Consider the following 13,984-nt stretch of genomic DNA (forward strand, 5'->3'; position numbering starts at 1 on the left):
CTGACGCAAGATTCATAGAATGGAATTGACGTTTTAGGAAAAGAGAGATTATCATCCTCATTTCCATATCCACAACTGGATAAATATCCATCTGTTGTGGTTTAACCCTAGCTGGCAACTAGCACCACACAGCCCCTCACTCTCACACACGCACACAGAGCGCCCAGCAGGACGGGGGAAAGAATCAGAAGAGCAAAAGTGAAAAAACTTGTGGGCTGACATAAAGACAGTTTAATGGGGCACAGAAGGAAGAGAATAATAATAATGATAAAGGAATTAGAATATACAAAATAAGTGATGCACAATGCAACTGCCCACCACTCACCCACTGATGCCCAGCCAGTTCCCAGGTAGCGGTCCCCAACAGCTTTCACCCAGTTTGTACACTGAGCATGGTGACATATGGTATGGGATATCTCTTTGGCCAATTTGGGTCAGCTGTTCTGGCTGTGTCCCCTCCTAACTTCTTGTGCGCTCCCAGCACTCTCACTGGCAGGGCACGAGAAGCTGAAAAGTCCTTGACTTAGTATAAACATTACCTAGCAACAACCAAAACCATCAGTGTGTTATCATCCATGTTATTCTCACACTAAATCCAAAACACAGCACTCTACCAGCTACTAGGAGGAAAATAACTCCATCCCAGCTGAAATCAGGACACCATCCCAGAGACCTGTTGAGAAGCAGACATTAATCAGTAAGTTAATTTTAGTTTTAGTATAACTCTGAGCTGGACTTATGTTTACTTTTGGACTTAAATGTTAGCTTGTTTATAACATCTCTCATAGGATCCAGTGACAGATTTTTTTAGTCACTGTTGTGAGCCTTGCTAGTCCGTTGAAAAAACCCTTGTAAAGCCATCATTTCATGGAGTGGTAGAGAAAAGATACCCTTTAAAAATATTGAATGAGAAAAAGGGAAAAAGAATATGCCAGGATACGGTGAGAAATTAATCAGGGAATCTAAAATGAATCTCAGACATGTAAGATGGATTGAGTTCAGTGGATTTGGAGAAGCTTATTATTAACCCATCCACAGGTATAATTTTAAATGCGGAATCTCAGAAAAGGGATTTTTAGAATTTTAATACTACTTTAGGTGAGAAATAAATCAGATCCCTAAAACGTCATCTTTACTGGAAAACACCAACTTTTTACAGAAACACCTCATTTATTGCCAAAGACCATGGACAAAAGTATAACAGCAAAGGGTAGCTGGAGACAAAGATGTCCTGAGCTATAACAAGAGCTGTCAGGGACATTCATGTTTAAATGCTTGTGGGATTCTCAGATTAAGAGTTCTCTGATGTATCCCAGCATAGCGTGGTACAATAATTGGCAATTACCTTACTTTGGAGTAGTGCCAGGCGCACCCTTATGTTGTCAATCTTGCCAACATAACCTTAATATCCAATAAATATGAATGTACTCAATAAATTCACAGGGTTGTTGTGACTTTTTTGTTGGAGACAATTGAGGTTGACTCAATAAAGTCAACAGAGAGAAGGTAGGGGTACACTGTAAAATAGGTTCACAATTAACTTCAGAAAGGATGGCTTCATTTAAAAGTTAATTTATTCCGTAAATGAAAGTTACTCTTTTAAAGGAGAGGGGCTAATAGTCAAGACTTCATAAGAACAGCCCTTTATGCCTCATATGCAGAGTTCCTCATACAAGCCTGTGCAACTTTTCCAGCATTCCTCATTATTTCCTAGAAGGCAATGGGGAGCCCTGGATATTTATTCGTTTAAATTATTCATCGCCTTGATTGTATATGACTAGGTTCCCTTTGGGTGCCATAACAGCATTTGAGTACAGCCCTAAAGTATTTGGTAATGAAATAATAGCAATAATGATGATGATGATCATCATAATCATAAATTAATCATTTATATTAATTCTTGGTATTAATTATTGATATTATTATTATTATCTGCAATGCCTGGATGTCCAAATCATGTTGATTGGTAATATCTCACATGCTGAGTGTAAAGACAAGTGAAATTTGAAATTGCTGTTTGAAACTGCTATTATGCAGAAATTTAAAGCTTAAATTGAAAATAAAAGCTTAGGGCAAAATCAGAATGTCCCTGGGGAAAATTTGCTCTTTGTCAAAACTGTGATTTCTATTGGAAAAATATTCATTCTATCAGTTCTGATGTATGGCTTTGGAAACAAGACCTATCATTGCATTTCCAATAATTATGTAGATTCTGTCCAAAATTTCATCTAGATCCTATGACAGTGAAAATTCTAAATTATTATTTAAAATTCCTTTACCAAAGCTGGCTTATGGTCACTGTAGAGAAAATACAAATGAGTTATCACTATGTTTTCTAGCTCAAATAGCTGTTCTAATAGGGCAAAAAGAGCAGATGAACATGAACCTTTCTTTCCCTCTTTCCCATGCCTTTTCTTTAATGGCATAGGAGGATAAAAATTATATTTGACAAGAAAAAAACAATGAAGAAAACATTGGGAGCAGGGTATCTTTACAAAAATCTTCAAAACTAAAATGGATTTAAATACAGAACATCAAGGTTATATAACCAAAGTCAAGAAAAGTCAAGAAATCCACAAAATCTTCAACAATTACTGCTCGTATTCTATAAATACACCATTTTTGATCCTTTTTCCTTGCTAAATGTGAAGCTTAATAGATTATTGATTATGCTGTAAAATCTATACCATAAAATATACAAGATATGCGCAATGGTAACACTGAAGTTGCTCTTGTACCATTAACTTTTATGTTTTCTGACTCTCTGGATTTTAACTACAACCTTAAATGTTACATTTTTATACTAACAGTTCATGTAGCTCTTACTAAAATCAATTGCACCTACCTTTAGCATTTACCAACAGACTAGAAAAGTAAGACAATGGTCTTTTTATTCAAAATTTGTTGTGGCAGTCATGATAAACATGTGGATAGCATAGTCTTACAAGCAGGATGCTTATCTGTTTTACTAGTTCAGAAAGGTCTGATTGATGTGAAAGACCAAGGTCTCTCTAAAGATAATTTAGCCATTTCCATACAGTTTACGCTTGTGTTAGCTGTAGCCTGCAAGGGGACTCCCAGGGGGATTTTCTCTGACCTTCCCTCTAAAAGGTAACACATAAGAGATTCCTAAAGGAACCATCATCTAACAAGACTAATGATAGCTTCCATGCCTATTATCATTCAGTGAGAGTGAAAGAGACTTTAAAAATGCAGTACCACATTCCTCCCTTGATGTTTCTCATGATCTATTAAGGTATTAGATGCCAGATAAATTAATCATTAAAAACTTACAGTTAAGTCTTTACAAATAATAACCAGGTGTACTTTGATTAGTTTTTATCTCACTATATATATTTATATATTTCTGTCACTAAGTGCAAGGGATACAAGACAATTTGTTTATTAATGGCTAACGGCTACCTAAAGTTCACAAAAAGACCTATATTTTTCAGCCTTTCAGTGCATTAGAAAGTTAGGAGGATTACAGAAAGCTATCCATTCTTCATTTCTGAAATAGCTTATGATTTTTCATTCAGCTGTCCTTTCATGCTATTTTAGGGAGTGTGAGCTATTGTGATGACTGTTTATTAGTGCACATAACCTACCACTTGATTTATTTTTTCCTGTACTTTGCTTAAAAGTTCCTGCAGTACAGTTACTACAGGGATTTTGCTTGGGAACTGATTTTTATTGAAGCAGTCTTTCTTCCTTATCTCAGCTTTTTTAGTTTAAAAAAGATTTTTTACATTTCTGTTTAAACCCTTGTCACCAAAATGTGATTATTGACATATTCTTCACTGTTATCCAATGTATATTTTTAATAAAGAAAAATAAAGCTCTTTAAGAGTAGTGATGACTTGTTGAATTTCACTGTTGTCATAAAGATCTATTTATTTTCTTTAGAGTTTGTATTCAGTTAGTCCCATGGGGACCATGTGCCTGCATTTCTCTAGTGACTATGTTGCCTTTTACAGATTTTAAGCTTTCACTTTAAAACAGAAAATGATTGACCTGTATGGCTGGAGCTTAAGTTTGCTGATGTGAACTAATTCAGCTCTATTTCTAGATCCCTAGGTAAAAATGCATTTGCACTGAATATGGATAATACTTTGGGTTTCTCCAGTGGAATATAACAAGTATAGATTAATTCAACAGAGTAATTAGAAATATGTATTCAAATGCCAAAAAAGTATTCCAACCATACTGTTCATAGTTTATTTTATGAACCAGCATGTTTATAATGGTTTCAATATGATGCCTTAATATCTGTTTATATATTTTTTTACAAGTCTTGATTGTTATGTATGGATATTTGGAAAAGTCACACTAGAACATGGACTACTCATTCAACCAAGGGTACAAGATTTCTCAGGTATTTCACAGCATGATATACCAATACAGGTACATAGAGAGATATAGTAGTGTACAGATATATTACTGAATAAGAAGGCTATCTGGACATCTTTGTGATCTCCTTGCTATTCCTAATGATCCTTGTCTGCCACAGATATCACACCATTTATGACAATCCATGTGTCATGGTTTAACCCCCACCAGCCACTAAGCACCATGCAGCTGCTTGCTCACTCCCTCCACAGTGGTATGGGGGAGAGGATTAGAAGAGTAAAGGTGAGAAAACGTGTGGGTTGAGATAAAGACAGTTTAATAGGTAAAGTAAAAGCCGTGCACACAAGTAAAGCAAAACAAGGAATTAATTCACCACTTCCCATCAGCAGGCAGGTGTTCAGCCATCTCCAGGAAAGCCGGGCTCCATCACAAGTAACAGTTATTTGGGAAGACAAATGCCATAATGCTGAATATCCCCACCTTCCTTCTTCTTCCCCCAGCTTATACAGTCAGCATGATGTCCCATGGTATGGGATATCCCTTTGGCTAGTTCAGGTCAGCTGTCCTGGCTGTGCCCCCTCCCAGTTTCCCATGCCCCTCCAGCCCTCTCACTGTCAGGGCCTGAGAAACTGAAGTCCTTGACTTAGTATGAACATCACCCAGCAACAACCAAACCCATCAGTGTGCTGTCACCGTTGTTTTCACACCAAATCCAAACCACAGCACTATCCCAGCTGCTATGAAGAAAATTAACTCTATCCCAGCTGAAAGCAGGACACCACGCTAAATAATAAAATGGACAGGCCAAAGGCAATAAAAGCGCACCCTTTTTTGGAACTGGTTGCTCAGTACAGAAGTGAAGCAGAGAGGTGTCTGCAGAAAATGTCTTTTATCACAAAACTTTTTTTTCCCCAATCCACTGATTTGAAACATACAGTAACACACTTAATAAGTAATGAGCTGTAGTGTACATGGCATCCTGGAGAGTTTTCAGGAAGAAAAGATACACTTCCTCCCTCTCTTTCATCCATAGTCAGACAGCATCAAGGATGCTCTACTGTGGCAAGTCTATACCAGCCAACAGTCCTTGTGTGCTATGATGCACACTCATGTGGGGTGTGCCAAAGCTCCACTCTGCTTCCCTCAAAACTGTGTGGAATAATAATATCAGAAACAGTAAAGGTAAAGCTCCTACTGGCTTTGGCAGAGACTGTGCTAAATACACATCTACAGCCAAGGTATCTGTATCTGTGGTGTGACATGACATCTAATAGGAGTTTCTCTTTCTGAAGGTAGCAAAACTTGAACAGAAAAGAGTGGAGAGATCAAATGATGAATAGTGAATCAATTAATAATGAAATGAAATAACTGTAGCTTTTTTCTCCCACATTATTTGAACAAGATCTTTACTTTCACATGTCCTTTGACAAGGGTATTAATTATTTTTGGAGATAATCCATAACTTGCCAAACAACCAGTAGAAATATCACAGTATTTTTTTGGTACCTGAAATCTGAAAAGATTTAGTGATGAAAAGTTAAAGTGATGCGCAAATATATGAAGGTTGTATTCTGATCAGTATGCTCATTAATATAACTTTAGGTTTCACTTTTCCCTGGTTTCTTCAAAATATTTTATTTCTAAGCCCTACAGCTTCTGTCCTGCATTAGGGTTCCAGCAGCAGTGGGAGATTCTCAGTATTACTGTAATGCAGCAGGAAGCTCACCAAAAAACTGTGTTTTCTTGAGAATATTCCTGCCACTACAGTTAATTCATTATTATATTCATAGAAAATATGGCAGATGAGTGGAAAAAATTGAAACATTCTGTTAGTTAGTAAACCTCATAATTTATGCAAGTCAATGGAGAAAGGTTCAGCTCCAAATGGTGTGAGATCTGAGAGCTAACTACAATGAATTGGTATGATTTAAGTTAGCTCTTATGTTAGGTGTAGGATTTCTAAGAATTTTCTAAGAAGTCTAAAAATCTACCTGAGCAGGTATTTAGATATTTGAAAATATTTTTGCACAATATATTTTAAGCCACTTACCCATTTCTATCACTGACACTTGAACAAAGAAAAGATGTGAAATCCCTTCATAGGAGAGCTGTCCTCAAGACTACATTTAGTGGAAAAGATAAGACTCCAACATTTGTTATATACTCTATAGGCATTCCTCTCTTTTCTTCTAATCCATTCATTTAGCCATTAAACTGAAGTGCCTTTTGTGGCACTGAAAAAACGTTACACAAGGCAAACTGTTAATAATATTTACACATCCATCAGTGGACTTGAGGTACCTGCATGATGTAACTTCCCTAAGGGTCAGATACCTAGTTTAATGTTGGTCAGTAATACAACCAACATATAACATATTTTTCATATTGAACAAAGTACTGAAAACTGAGTTGTATAGGTATTTAACCAAAATAAGTCCTTACCTGGTAAATCTGTGAAACAAGAAAAACAAAGTGAAAGACAAAATTGCAACTAGAATTTTGAAAGTCCCCACAACAGAATAATTTCACAAAATTTATAATATTAGCCAGAACAGAAAACATTAGCAACAACACCTTCAAATTCCTCTTTTGGATTCCTCCAAAGCCAGAAACCAGCTTCATTCCATCTCTGTCCGGACTTTTACCTGATTAGGAATCTGGTCTATAGGCACCAAGGAAGAACATCAAGGACAGACCAGATCTTAGGCAAGCTGAATTGCTTTTGAGGGTTCCTTACCCTCTCTCCAGTAGGGTAAAGCCATAAAAATAGAAGCCTTAATTTTAGCAGCATTTTACTGACCAAAAAGGGAGTAAATAGAAAAGAATATCCACATATAATATTGATGTGTTAATTTCCTTCAAGCTGAATTCAGGTATACAGTGAGTTCTAGGATAGCTTGCTCCTTATTCTGGTAGATCAAAGAAAAAAAATGGCTGTTTTTCCTTCATAGGGAAGGATGGAATATAGCTCTAAATGTGTTAGAGATTATAATTTATTACACATTGTCCATTCAGGCTGGATACAGCAGTGAGGTGGCCCAAGAGGCAGCCGTGCACTGGGGTAAGGAAGACAAGCAGAGACAAACTATTGAGTATTCAGCATACGTAAATGCTGAATGTTATTCTCTAAACAGGAGTTTGATGTTGGAGATAGCATGGCACATCCAACGTTTTTTCCTGTTATGTCTATGTAAATATTCTGTGCATTGATTAATTATTTTTTTGTAACCATGCTGCCCTTTCTAACATTTCTCATTTGATTTCCTAAGTACCCTGTTGAAGACTTAAGTTCAAATCCTATAAATGTAGAATTGAATGATTGCCTATAGTGTTAATAAGCAATAAAAACTCCAGCATAACATTCCTATAAGGCAAATGTTTTATTATGGGAATTAAAAAGGTGCAGTGTGGAGGAGATGTGGAATCTGGAGTGTGGAAATGATAGAGATGAGGGGCACTGTCATAGGAAAAGAATGTTATACGAACAAAGGGCAGTGAGGAAGTGATGGAAAAGCACATCAGAGAACCATTCTTTTGCTTTGTGGCCTGGCTGTTTCTAAGCATAATAAAAATGAGAGATACGAGTGTAATAAAATTCATGCTAGACACATCTCTAAAACGGGGACTGACCAAAGAATAAAAAAAGCACTTTCCTCCCATATGTTTTGAATTTGCCAGAGTGTATTTACCTCTAGTAGCAAAGTACAAAGGTACCAGTGGCCCCTGGCTTATTTAAGATATAGGCAGCTCTAATGAAGGGCAATGTATACATGGAACAAAATTTTGGGGCTAGTCTGAGGGACACATTTTTTCTCCTCTTCATTTTACTCATCTGTATTGTTGTGAAATGATGTGAACAGTTTAGCAAGGGATTCATTTTGGATGTCTATAGCAACTGTCTGTTTCAGGACTTGGGGGTATCATTCTTAGCTTCATCAAAGGCTTTAGATTAGGTGACCGTGCCTTCAGTTCTTAATTTTGTAATAAAGCCTAGCCTCACATGGCTGCTAATGAAGCAGTATGCTTTAACTTCAGCTTCAACATTACAGAAAATCACTAAGTGGCAACCGTTCAATTTACTATTTAATAGTAAATAAACTTTTTTTTTCCCCATGATCAATGTATGTCTTCTCTGTGTCATATTGTCTTGAAGGTTGAAACTTGCTGAAAATGAAAAATGTGAATGTGGATAAACTGGTTTTCACAGTGTTCACCGAAGAGCTCACTTGCTTGTGTGTAAGCACATATGTATGGGAAAAAGTTCTGCAGAATCTGTCCAGCAGGTCACTAATACATCAGCCTTAGATCTCAGCCATGCCTTGATTTGCATCTCCCGCCTCTGCTTTAGTTCCAAGGAGTGCAGAAAATATATGGGGATAGCAAGAGAATTATCATGGAGATTTAAAAAGAACAGACAGAACAGTTCAAATGTCTTAATTAGATGACCGCTAGAACCAGCAAACTGAAAATATAGTGGTTTCAGAAAAGTCTTGTTTCAGATAATGTTGCCCACAACACAGTCTTCTCCATGGAATGGAGTCTCAGGCCAAGGTGGAGGTGCTTCACCGTGTAGTTTCACAATACCTCTGCAGCAAAAGTGTCTGAACGTATAACTTCTCTCTCAGTGTCCCTGTTTGTTTCCAAGTCTGTACTGCAGCTTGCCACCAACTATGCTGACACACTTGCTTTTTAAACCTTCTTCTGCACACCCACCAGCACAATTACAGAGTGAGAGTCAGGAAATGACAGCTCAGGGATGGAAATGAACTGTGAATAGAAGAAAGTAATTCTTCTACCAGCTCGGTAGAGTTTCTACCAATGCTTCTGGTAAAAGAAGCAAAAGAGATGCAACTTCAGCCTTAGTTATAAATACAAAAGGCTTATTTATGAAGAGTCCAGTTCTCAATTTTGGTGCATTTATCACATCTCAGCTTCTTTAGGAGGTGGGGACCTGTACAAAATTTTTTCTAAGGCTTTGAGTGCAGTGGCTGGATTGCTGCAGTCAATCTTCAAAATGGACATACTAAAATGGGAATCTGCATAAGTCAACAGAGAATGGTGTATTCTCTCTTGGCAAGCACTTCCCAGGTGAAATTTAGATTTTTACTATAACATCAAAAGTAGATCTTTTTTGTGCCATATTTGAAGATTTTTGTCATAGTCCTTAAGTTTAATCTTGAAAAGTCTGCAGACTTGGATTTAGAAATATTGAAGAATTCCATGTAAATTGCACTGCAGCTGCATTGTCGATGTTTTGCTATGTCAGCTTGTTGACCATCATGTGTTACAAAATCCATAGGTCACCACGTATGTTTTAAAAATACCTGCCATGATTAATTCAGAATGGAGAATCCTGTCTACAGAAGAGGAAAGAGGCTTTTGGCACCCAACAGTGAACTCCCACGAGGGGCTGGAGAAGACTTTTGTAAAAACACACCTTTTTTTATCTTTCAGAGAGAACATGCATTTTAAAAAAATAATCATCAACATCTGTGTTCCCTTTAAAAAAAGTTTGAAATTTTCAGCCACCTGTAGCAGTCTTTCAGGGAGTCTGCCACTACTGCTTGGAGACAACTGTTCTTTATCTTTTTTATTTGTTCAAAAGATTTTTAGTGTCCTTTCTGAGGCACTACCAGCTATTTTCTGAATAGTTAGACTCCTGTTGCTATAATAATTAAAGCTAAACCCAGTGCTTTGGTCAGAAGTCTGCAGGACAGTGTTTGTTCCTGAGCCACTATGGCAAGTAGGACTATATTTACACAAGCTCCCTTGACTCTTCATGCCATGAGTAGGAGAAAAGAAATAAGACTTAAGACATGCACACTCAGATGCACATGCACACACTGTATTGGAGGTATGAAGATTTTATTCAAAGTAAATGTTTTAAGGATACAGCCCCAGAAAATTCAGGGAATGTACATTTCTATCCTGAGTTGCATGCCATTGACATGAACTTACCAGGTGTCAATTTGAAAAGAGAACTTAAAAGTCTTTAGGAATTTTAAATAATGTATTTTGAAAGTGTTAGGTGTCTGAATACATTTGAGAATTTGGCTGAAATGCTGCTAACTCTTCTGTGGCAACTTACTGAAAAACTGAGAGGTGGTAGAGGGGAGGATTACCAACAAAATAACTTAAAAGCGTATGTTCTGACATCTATTATTTGCATGGGTTCAGTGAGAGACTGGATGTGTTCACATAAAAGAGTTCTTCATACCATCCCTCTTTTCTTGCCTCCTTTCTACCTTTTCCTTTCTTGTTCATTTTCTTTCTTGTTCTTTTCCTTCCTTCCTTCCTTCCTCCCTTCTTTCCCTTCTCTGTCCGTCTGTCTCTGTCATTTTCTCCTCAGAGCTACAAGTAGTTTACAGGAGACAATTAAGTCCTGTTCACACTGAAGACAGTGGCAAAAAAATGCATTTTGAAACCAGCAAAATCAGAAGTTGATTTGGAAGTATCTGTAGGAATGTAATTAATAAACAATAATTTAGAAATCCTTTCCTCAAATAAAAAATAATCAAGGGCATTTTACTATCTGGAAGGGTTGAGGTGGCTGACATGTAGTTCTTAAACCAGAAACATTAGACAAATGTTAAAAGTCTCAAATTAAATGAATCTGTAGAGACTTGTAACTCAAAAATATTTCCAGCCTTGGAAGAAATATTTCTGCTTGCTCTTGGTGTAAATCCAGCAGTTTTGAAAACAAACCCAAATACTTTCAAAACCAAGAAATGGTTTTTGGCACTGAAGTTCCTGCGTATGTTAACGTCTGATGAGGACATGATTTTTGTGGGACAATATGCACCAGCCATGCTGTAGACCTCAAAGTGTAACAATTCGGGCACTTGAAAGCAGAGGCAGTTAAAAATCACAACTTCATTAGGAAAAAATTGGTAAAAGAGGGTTTTGAGTCGAAGTTAACAGGATTGTTAGCTCTTAACATCTTAAATTAGGTGGAAGAAGTTCCTTTATCCATGGAGTTTCTGTATGGAATACAGAGCTTAAAAGCCAGGACTGATGCCCACAGCACCTCCTCCGGTGGTGCAGCCCTGTGTCATTTCACCCCTACGCTGGGAACTGATCACACTGGAACAGATGTCTTTGTGCATGTGAGAGAGAAGCAGATGAACTGATGTGGAAGAAGTAAGAGCAGCTGAGACTTGGTTACCAAAGCAAAGCCTGTGTGGCGCGGAGTGCTAAGTGCTGGCTTGGAAAGAGCCCACAACTGCAAATTAGGAAACTGTCTTCTGCTGCTTGATTCCTGCTGTCCTGAGGGAAATAGGACTGGGTTCCTTTGGAAACAAACAGGATGACATCTAAGACACTATTGACTCAATCTTTCCTCCTAACATACACCCTGCAGGGTCCTGAGTTTTAGCTAAATGCCTAACTAAAAATACTTAAGCTAATGAATATAAAAATATAATGAATAGAAAAATACATAAGCTAATGAATATTAACATCTCATGATGATAATGTGTCCCACTCAACTTCCTATTTACACGTATTAGACTTCTCCCCCAATGCACAATGAAACATTTCTCCATAAAAATATTTATTTCTCAGTCTCTCTGTTGCTTTTTCTTACATGTCAACACATTACAGACAGGATGCTCTGATACTTTTGACGTATGGCTCAACATAAAAAAGGATGAAATACCAGCCCATACCTCTTAAGATACCATGTTTTTGTCACATTTATAACAGTAGATAGCAGTGGTGTTCAGCATGTGTTAACAATTAGCAGATGATTCATTTTAGTAGCAGCTTCCCTGTAAAGGCTTCAATATTTCTGTGTCATTTGGCTAATCTTCTTATTTTACTGTCCAAACCATGCTGGCCCGTTCTTTGAATTTCATGTTTGCATTCAGAATCCTTTTGACTGCAGGTTTGGGAAGTACCAAATGCTTCCCCATCTGGGAAGGTCATTTTAATCCCCAAAATGGACTTGCTGACATGAAAACAACATATTTGGAAGCGCTGCCAACTCTGGGCTGGTCCTTTGCAAATGGCACTTCAGGCATGGGGCATGGGAAACAGACTTTTATTACCCACGTGTCCTATTTATAGAAATGAAAGTAGTTAGTAAAGCATATTATTCACTTGTTTTGTCTGTTTATTAGTGTTATTTTCCTTTTGTTTTTCATCCAGTAACTTTATACTGGCCAGCAGGATCCTTAAGTAGCTGCCTGCCATGGCAGCTGCCGATGTTAAGTTACATACGGCAATGCTGAGTCCAGCCTCTCCCGAAGGGAGTGATATATAGGCTCATATCTGACAACAACAGAAAATAAAAACAGGGCTGTAGAACCACACAGAGCAGGAGGTTGCCTCGGGCAGCAAAATATAATGGGCTGCAAAATGTTAAGAGACTGTTTACACACTGGCAGCCTGTTATGCTGCCCCAACACAAATCATTTCATCCAGATAAAATTACATTGAAGTATGTAACCATATATACATATAGCTGTAGGGAGCATGTGAGGTGTCCTTCAGCTGCATGCCCTGCTTTTCTTATTGCAATTAACTGTGGCTGCAACTTTACCTAGAAGGCAACACTTTCATGATTGCCTTGGGTAGAGACATCCACATATTTTTTCCAGCTGGGAACTATGCTGGTTATTTGCTGCAAGCAGGAAGACCACATATAGATTGTTTAGGGTGGAGCAAGTTACAGCTACTCCCAGCTAATATGAGAACTCATGTTTTAAAGCCACAGCTCCCACCTCAGCTTGATCCAAGCAACTCTGCTAGAATCAATACAGCATATGGAATGCTAGGATCTTACCAGAGTGGCCTTACACACCCCTCTGCCCTTGGCTGTAGCTAGCGCTTGTGGGTAGGACAGTGGTAGGACCTAGAGAGTATCCAGTGTTTGACAGGCCTGTGGGTAGGAATGAACAGTGTTAAGCTTGAGATCATACAATTGGTTGACGCTGACCATGTAGAAGGAACTGCTGTTAGAACAAGAGCTGCCCTAAGCTCAGATCTATTTGATTTGGAGATATATGCCTCCATCTTCAACGTCTGTACACACTTTGCTATCTATAGATTTGCATCAGTACTTTCAATGATGTATCTCATCAAGTTCTAGGGGGTTTGGGGTATTGCAGTCAACTCTCCAGATAACTACCTATAGCTTCTTGGCTCACAGTCTTCATTTTGGAATAAAAATTACATTAAAATCTACAGCTCTCTGATTAATAGGCTTTCTTTTTTTTTCTAACCATAGTTTTCTTGTAGAAGGATCCTTAATTTGGAATTAGTTCTGATTTCCTACTCAGATATGCTCTGCCTCAAAGTGTGAAAAGCTGAAAGGTAAAGTTGACTTTGTAAAGGACTGATTATCAGTTACACATTCAGGAATTTAATTTCTAGTGCAAAGAAACCTGAATAAAATGAAAAGGCATTTCTGTAAGAATAAAACTAAGGAAAGCTTGATGAACAAGACAAAACCTTTCCATTTAAAAAAAAAAATTGGTTAAAAATTTTCATTACTGTATTCAGCCATGATTGTGCTTTGTGTGTGTGCTGATTTTCTGCACACGTTGGAGAAATGAGATTTGAATGTCACAAATATAAAATCAGTTTCAAAAAGATATGTGTAACTGCAGACAGAAACAAACCTTTAAATTCA

The 13,984-nt window shown here is 37.5% G+C and overlaps 1 long non-coding RNA gene across 1 annotated transcript in view; it reads right to left on the reverse strand.

The window, feature by feature from the left end:
* The window catches only part of LOC308065099, a 36,003-nt gene extending 22,452 nt beyond the window's left edge, over positions 1-13,551 (reverse strand). Inside the window, exon 1 of the long non-coding RNA XR_013928660.1 lies at positions 1-13,551. This exon is cut by the window's left edge and continues 18,085 nt beyond it. This is a non-coding gene — a long non-coding RNA (uncharacterized lncRNA).
* Positions 13,552-13,984: the final 433 nt, after the last annotated feature.

Source organism: Falco punctatus, assembly GCF_963210335.1.
Source record: "Falco punctatus genome assembly, chromosome: 5".
Lineage (NCBI taxonomy): Eukaryota > Metazoa > Chordata > Aves > Falconiformes > Falconidae > Falco > Falco punctatus.